Source organism: Papaver somniferum, unplaced genomic scaffold (assembly GCF_003573695.1).
Source record: "Papaver somniferum cultivar HN1 unplaced genomic scaffold, ASM357369v1 unplaced-scaffold_107, whole genome shotgun sequence".
NCBI lineage: Eukaryota > Viridiplantae > Streptophyta > Magnoliopsida > Ranunculales > Papaveraceae > Papaver > Papaver somniferum.
The window spans coordinates 7333794-7340970 of NW_020619603.1; the positions used below are offsets into that span (position 1 = coordinate 7333794).

The 7177-nt window shown below is 37.1% G+C and overlaps 1 pseudogene; it reads left to right on the forward strand.

The window, feature by feature from the left end:
- The window catches only part of LOC113327659, a 39967-nt pseudogene extending 37871 nt beyond the window's left edge, over positions 1-2096 (forward strand).
- The last annotated feature ends 5081 nt before the right edge of the window (positions 2097-7177 follow it).

A 7177-nucleotide genomic window follows, 5' to 3' on the forward strand; every position in this document is an offset into this window, starting at 1 on the left:
ATCAATTATTATCATTTAAAGAGATTGTGATGATGATATCCTGGTGTTGATTCATTGGCTCAAAACCTTCGGGTTTATCATGGCCTCATCTAACAACTCCATGCGAGGCGTTTGCGCATGGGATATAAGTATTAAGGAAAACAAAACATATAAGTAAACATCCATGGAGCTAAATAAATGAAAAGTGCCGAAATGTAAATAAGACCAAGGTTTACGTGGTTCAGCACTAAGGCCTACATCCACGGGGTTCGTTGTTTTACTATGTTCTTCACGGTTACACGAATAGTCGAATGACTTTTGGGTTTACATGTTTCTCTCTTCTAAGTGATTAACTTACCCTTGCAATCTCTCTCTCTCTCCTTCTCTTCCTGATTTTTCCGATCCCCCTTCCTCTTGGTGGAGATGGGGTATTTATAAGGTTAGAATGTGGGACCCATCTTTGAAGACCGTTGGAACCTTATCTTCTTGTGTCCTTGCGTCCATCACGCGGAGGTCTGCGTTTGCCCCTTGATCCCGCAGAGGCATCCTCGCTCGTTCCACAGGTTGGTCGACACGTACACTGCTCAGAGTGTTTAATGCGGGTAGTTGAGGGTTCTGCTCGTGTCAGACAAGTGTCTTCTGCCCCTGTCAGTTCGTGTCAGCTAACTTTCTCTCCACCGTTGATCTTAGCTTCTCTTTTGGGGATGAGATAAAGTAACTCCTCGGGGTTTATTTGTTGTTTCGTGACGCATCATGTTTTGATGTTTTGGCCTGCATGCTTTCCACGTATCTTTTTATATACATGTGTCTGATAGTGAGATATATGTGTACACAGGAACAGCTGAAACCATGGAAAAAGGAACTGAAAGAGAGAGATTGGCGTTTTTGAAAGCGATAGAGGTCGATTACAGACACTTCGATACAGCTGCTGCATACCAAAGTGAAGAGTGTCTTGGTGAAGCTATAGCTGAAGCACTTCAACTTGGTCTGATAAGATCTCGGGATGAACTCTTCATCACTTCCAAGCTCTGGTGCACTGATGCTCACGCTGATCTTGTCCTCCCTGCTCTTCAGAATTCTCCGAGGTAAAACTATTTTGGTGCAAAAATAGAACCTGATGCTTATGGGCGTTGGCACCACAACAGTTCTTAAACATCTATATATAGAACTTCAGAATATTCAAATTCATATTAATTCATCTTGTTTTATGTCACATAGGAATCTCAAATTGGAGTATCTTGATACACTTTCCGGTAAGCTTGAAGCCAGGGAAGATTGTTAACGAAATATCAAAGGATCATATGCTTCCAATGGACTACAAGTATGTATGGGAAGCCATGGAAGAGTGTCAGACCCTTGGCTTCACTAGATAAATCGGTGTCAGTAATTTCTCATGCAAAAGCTTCACTAGTTATAAATGAAGTGAGTACAAATTAGTCACTTCAACGTTTGGATAAAAATTGGTGGTTGGCATGTTCAACCTTGGCGATAGTTAATGCTATATTCAAATTACTACCTTTTGACAAGCATTTAGCCCATGTTCGCATTAGAAATTTTACAATGTTGATTGCTTACGATTAAGGTGGAGATGAGCCCGACTTTCCAACAAAAGAATTTGAGAGCATATTGCAAGGCGAATAATATCATGATCACCGCATACTCGGTTTTGGGAGCCCGAGGAGCCGCATGGGGCAGCAATGCAGTTATGGATTCTAAAGTGCTTCACCAGATTGTTGTGGCCAGAGGAAAATCTGTTGCTCAGGTTGGTTAAATTTTCCCCTTCCAACCACATGTATATAACTTCTTAGTTTAACTTATATTTGTATGTTTTTTCAGGTTAGTATGAGATGGGTTTACCAGCAAGGCGCGAATCTTGTGGTGAAAAGTTTCAATGAAGAGAGGATGAAGGAAAACCTTAAGATATTCGATTGGGAACTAACGGCAGAAAACATGGAAAGATCAGTGAGATTTCGCAATCTAGAACAGTCTCTGCTGATTTCTTGTTATTACCAACTGGACCCTTCAAAACTGAAGGAGAGTTCTGGGATGAGAAGGATTGAAACATCAATTATAGTTGATAAGAGAAGGCTCTTAAAAGAGTAGTTTGTTACTTCCTCCGTTTTTGGAAAAGAGACACTTTTCCATTTTGACATATTTTTAGGTTAAAATGAAAAGTGATACTATCTTTATTCTCCGAACAAGAGGGAATATTTTTCTTCTCAAATGCGTGGGCTTATTGAATTGGTCGACTGAAAATTCTGAGTCTATGACATTCAATAATTGAGCCGCACGCGCGGAGCGTGGAGGGCCTTTATATGGTCATTTTTTGGTAAAATTTAAGTAATCGATTGAAACAAAAAGATCGGATTTGGTGTATATGGTTAGTTTTTTTCACTTGACACAATTATCCCTCCCAATTTGTCCAATTACTATAAATGTATTCTATTTTTTTAGGGGTATAATTGGAAAACAAACTTAAATGTAACATATTTAAAAATCCGTGCATTGGAATTTTACAAATTTTATCTCATTGGAAAGGTTATAAAAAAATCTAAGTAATGAGTACAAATAACAATATTAAATTTAGGATTTTTACGAAAAATTCGGAGGTATTTATCATTTTAGCCACAATTTTAGAAAATTAAATGTATATTTATTATGCAAACCACACAAAGGATACATAATACTCTATATAGCCATATTTTGGTTTATGCATCAACTAATTTTCCGTTGCAACTAATAAAACGATATACATTAGAAACTCTATAAATTAATGCTGTCAGGACCATCAAAATTTATTAATTAAGCGAGATATTAATTAACCGATAAATTAATAATTAATAATTTATATATTAATGGATGCAAGAAAAGTTCTCCTGATTGTGGATAATTTCCCTACTCATCCAAAAACTATTTAAGGACTGCAAAATGGTGAATTATTATTTTTTGCTACCAAAGACAACTTTAGAAATTCAACCTTGTGAGGCAGGGGTTTATACGAGCTTTAAAAATGCATTATCGTCGTCGATTTTATAGAGGTCTTTTGGAAGGCTATGAATTAGGACCGTCAAATCCATAAAAAATAAATGTGTTAGATGCAATAAATAGTGCAATTTCAGCATGGACTATCGATGTCCGTACAAGCACACTTGCAAACTGCTTTCTTCATTGTAAACTTCGATCAACGGATAACACAAGTTTAGGCAATTTGGATGAACATACATACAGTGAAATCACTAGAAACTTGCAAAATTTGATCAAGAAGTTGGGCGATCGCAATGTCGAAGATGTCCAAAAATATCCGAAAGAAAATGAAGTTACACAGTTGTTGACTGATGAAGAAATACTCGAGAGCGTTATGGGAACTGATAAAGATGTGGAAGAAGAAGATGAAAATTCTACAATATAGCCCCCTTCACGAAACGAAGCTATTAAAGCGGCAATCACATTGAATAATTTTTTGATAAGCTATGAGAAAACACCACCAAATTTTTTTACAATGATATGAAAAATTAGAGATGCATGAAATTCAATGCGATATTGATTTTAGCAAAAAACCGAATACAATTAAATCATTTTTCAAAAAGTCTTTGTAAATCATTAATGTATTGAGTATATATATATAATGCGTTATTAATTTATATTTCATATGGGGTCTACATAGGTAATCAAAAATGTATTATCTTATAATTTTAGCGAATTATTAATTTGGCACGTTGTCCCCGACTCAGGACCGGCCAAAAATATTATTTAAGAGAGTTTATTAAATAATCGAGGATTAATTAAAGGAGTTTCTAATGTACTCCCTTCGTTTCAAGAAAATTGATACTTTCACTTTAGGCACAATTCTCGAAAATTGAATGCATAGCTATTATGCAAACCACCACAAAGGATGCATAACACATTATGCAACCATATTTTGGTTTATAGATTGACTAATTTTATGTTTTTGGAAAAGTGATACTTTCACATTCCGTTTCAGGAAAACTGATACTTTCGCTCCGTTTTCAGGAAAAGTGATACTTCGCTCTGTTTTAGAAATGAGGCAGAAATATCATTTTTTCTGAAACGGGAAGAAAATATCACTTTTTCTAAAACGCGGAAAAAGTGTCACTTGACAAACCTATCTTCATATTTTTCTCCGGTCGACCTTCCCCGCGACAACAGTCGTACTAGTTAGTCCAGATACCAACTTTTAATTTAGAAGAATGCATGGGTTACCAAAGTAAAGTTCTGGTCCAAACCTGGATACCATAATACAAATAAATCAAAAAAACAAACAAATAAATTTGTACCCCTTAATAGTAGGATATTTGTGCAGTTTTCATCCTGCTACATGACCCACTTGATAACAGCTGCTTGACCGCTAATTCCATGTGGCAGGTACAATCGTGGGGTGAGGTGTCTGTTCTCCGATTCCACGTCATACAAGAAAACCACAGGAAAATCAACATCTTATCTTTCTTTCTTTTTTTTCTGAAACAAAAAATCGGTATCTTACTGCTCACTTGAAACCCTAGTGTTCGCCTCTTCACCGGCAACAAATATTTAAGTTTTGCCTTTAAAAAAAATCATACAATGACAAGATTTCTGAATCTTCTCAAATTAATGTATGGGAGAACAAATTTGTTAAGGTAAATAATACAAAATTAATCCGGATTTAATTATTGTGATGATCGAAAAAAAATTGATCTCTGATTTTCTCAAAGAATTCGAACTATTTAGTTCTCTGATTTCTTCTGCCCAATTCCACTCTTTAGTAAAATTATTCTTATTATCTTTTTAAATATCACAACAATCAATTAATGACCTAGGTTTATAATTTCAATCCAATTTTAATTAATCTCTGAAAGCATAATACATATTCTTACACGGCAAAAAAGTTGATAAACACATAGTAAATGTAAAAGGTATCAAAAAGGGATGATAATCTTCATCTTACGTTCTCTGGTTTCGTGAGTAAATAAGCATAAACTCAAGGAGAAAAAAATGGAACCCAGTATTCAATATTTCTAAACTCAAAATCAAGGAAATATCTATATTTAGGGTTTGAAAAAATACAAAGATCTTGAAGAGGCATAAAAAGGAAAATAAAAATCAAACCATATCAGTTTTAATCCAGCAGATACATATCAAATTCATGAAGTTATTGTTAAAGAAAGGAATTAATACTGTGCCGGGTGGTAAAGGAAATATGACGTGGTGAAAGAGAAAAATACACCTTCTCGCTACTGTACATGACACGTATGATCAGCTGTCAAAGAGCTGTTATCAAGCGGGTCATATAGCAATTTTCAGTTTTCATTTTTTTCAAAACAAAAAAGTAAAACATAGTATGTGAGGAAGGAACCGAAGAAGCTAGAAAAGCAAGAATACCGCTGATCTCTAGTTAAGTGGACAGAATACTGATATGATGAATCCGTCCCTTTGTGGTTCATTTCTTTTCTTGGTATTGAATAACAAGCTACAAATGTGGATACCAAAATATGGATCGCCACGTGGACATAGGGAAGACATGAGAATCCGGTTAAAATATCATATACCGTAACCCGAAAATCTTCATCAGTGACTTGTCAAATCAGGTCAGAGTCGCCATTATTGACTATTAGACGAAGTATCATCTTTGTGCGAGATAGTATCTCATCACGAAGTAATATCCTAGGGGAATATGTGTTACGAAGGATCAATGGAGTGCCCTACAAGACACTAACCGCGAAATGGAGATATGCGAAATAAGCTAACTTGGTTGAAAAGATAAGTCACGAAGTAGATAAATTACGTAGCAAGAAAAGAGACAGGTGTCCAGACAAGCCCATGTGAGGACAGCGAAAGAAGGGGAATAACTTTATGGAAAATGGTCTGGGAGAAGTGAAAGGCACCTCCACGATAACGTGGCGAAGTAAAATGAACTGTACACCATTAGGGTCAGTTAGCATATAAATAGAGGTCCTTGGGTAAAATGAAAGGGGGGGATTTTAGTTGAGTGGGAGAGCTTTTGCTTAGAGAAGATTAGGGTTTCCTTGTGTTTAAGAACTTGTACTTTGATATGATTCATCAATAAAGATTTTTGGGTTCATATTATTAAACATGTCTTAGATCTTGGTGTTTGAGGGTGAAAACGGTTTCTGTTGATTTTGGTAATTTCGGATGTGCGGGTGAGAAACGAATTTAAACCCTAAACAATGTACTGCAAGGGAGTACTTTAGATTCGAGAGATCAATCTGTACAAATCCGGCCTAAACAAGGAAATGGCCGTTCCAGACTTATTTCGGTCACAAAGTGAAGGAGAAGGGTTGGTTTTGGGGAGGGAAGCGAAGAAAGTGTTGAGACCAGAACAGTTGATTCTGGAAGAGTGGTTGTTTTCTACGACTTGTATCAGAAAGTGGGAAGCTAACAGATGGAAAACTAGCAAATGTTTTCTGATTGTTGTATGCTCCTGACCTGAACTTGTTGTTCGGTGGAAATAGGTAATGCCTATGTATACAAGTCGAAGTGAAACATACTCTGGTCTCATTAATAAATGGAAAATGGGTGAATAAATGGGAGGAGGTGGTAACTGGTAACGCCTGGAATTGATGTTCCATCAAAGAAATCGTTTCACCACTACTCCCTGTTTTTACTAACCGCCTCATCCTTATGACACTTTCTTATAACAGGCGTAGTGTACGCCGCACGCTGTAAACCACCAAACTAATACCAAATGAGCATCCCCCAGTTTGTGATATGCGTTGATGTCTCGAGTGTTTTCATGGAAAACATGTAGCACGTTGTTGTTGTATGACAAGTTGAGCTTGAGAGACTTGTCGGCTCGGTGGTGACCTTCGACGGTCGAGATTTTGCATCTTAATAGGAAAGGTAGCCGTTGATTATTGCAACCCTTCGTTTGGTAGCCAGTGGCATGAAAGCATGATCAGTATGGCTTTAATATAGCCTAGTTTAGGCGCGGCCAAACGTTAGGGTTTTGGATTTGTTTAGGCGCGACCAAACTAGGGCCAAAGGTTCCCATGCTTTAGCTGGTAACCTTGGACGGCTAAGATCTGCACCTTAGGTTAAAAAGTGGTCGTTGATTGTTGCAGGCCTTCGTTTTGGTAGTCGCATAGGGAAGGCCGGTATGGCGTGGCGCGGCGAGGTGGTTAGCATGTCATTGTCACATGTGGCATGGCATGCCTTGGCGCGGTTTGGCATGGCCAAAACTAGG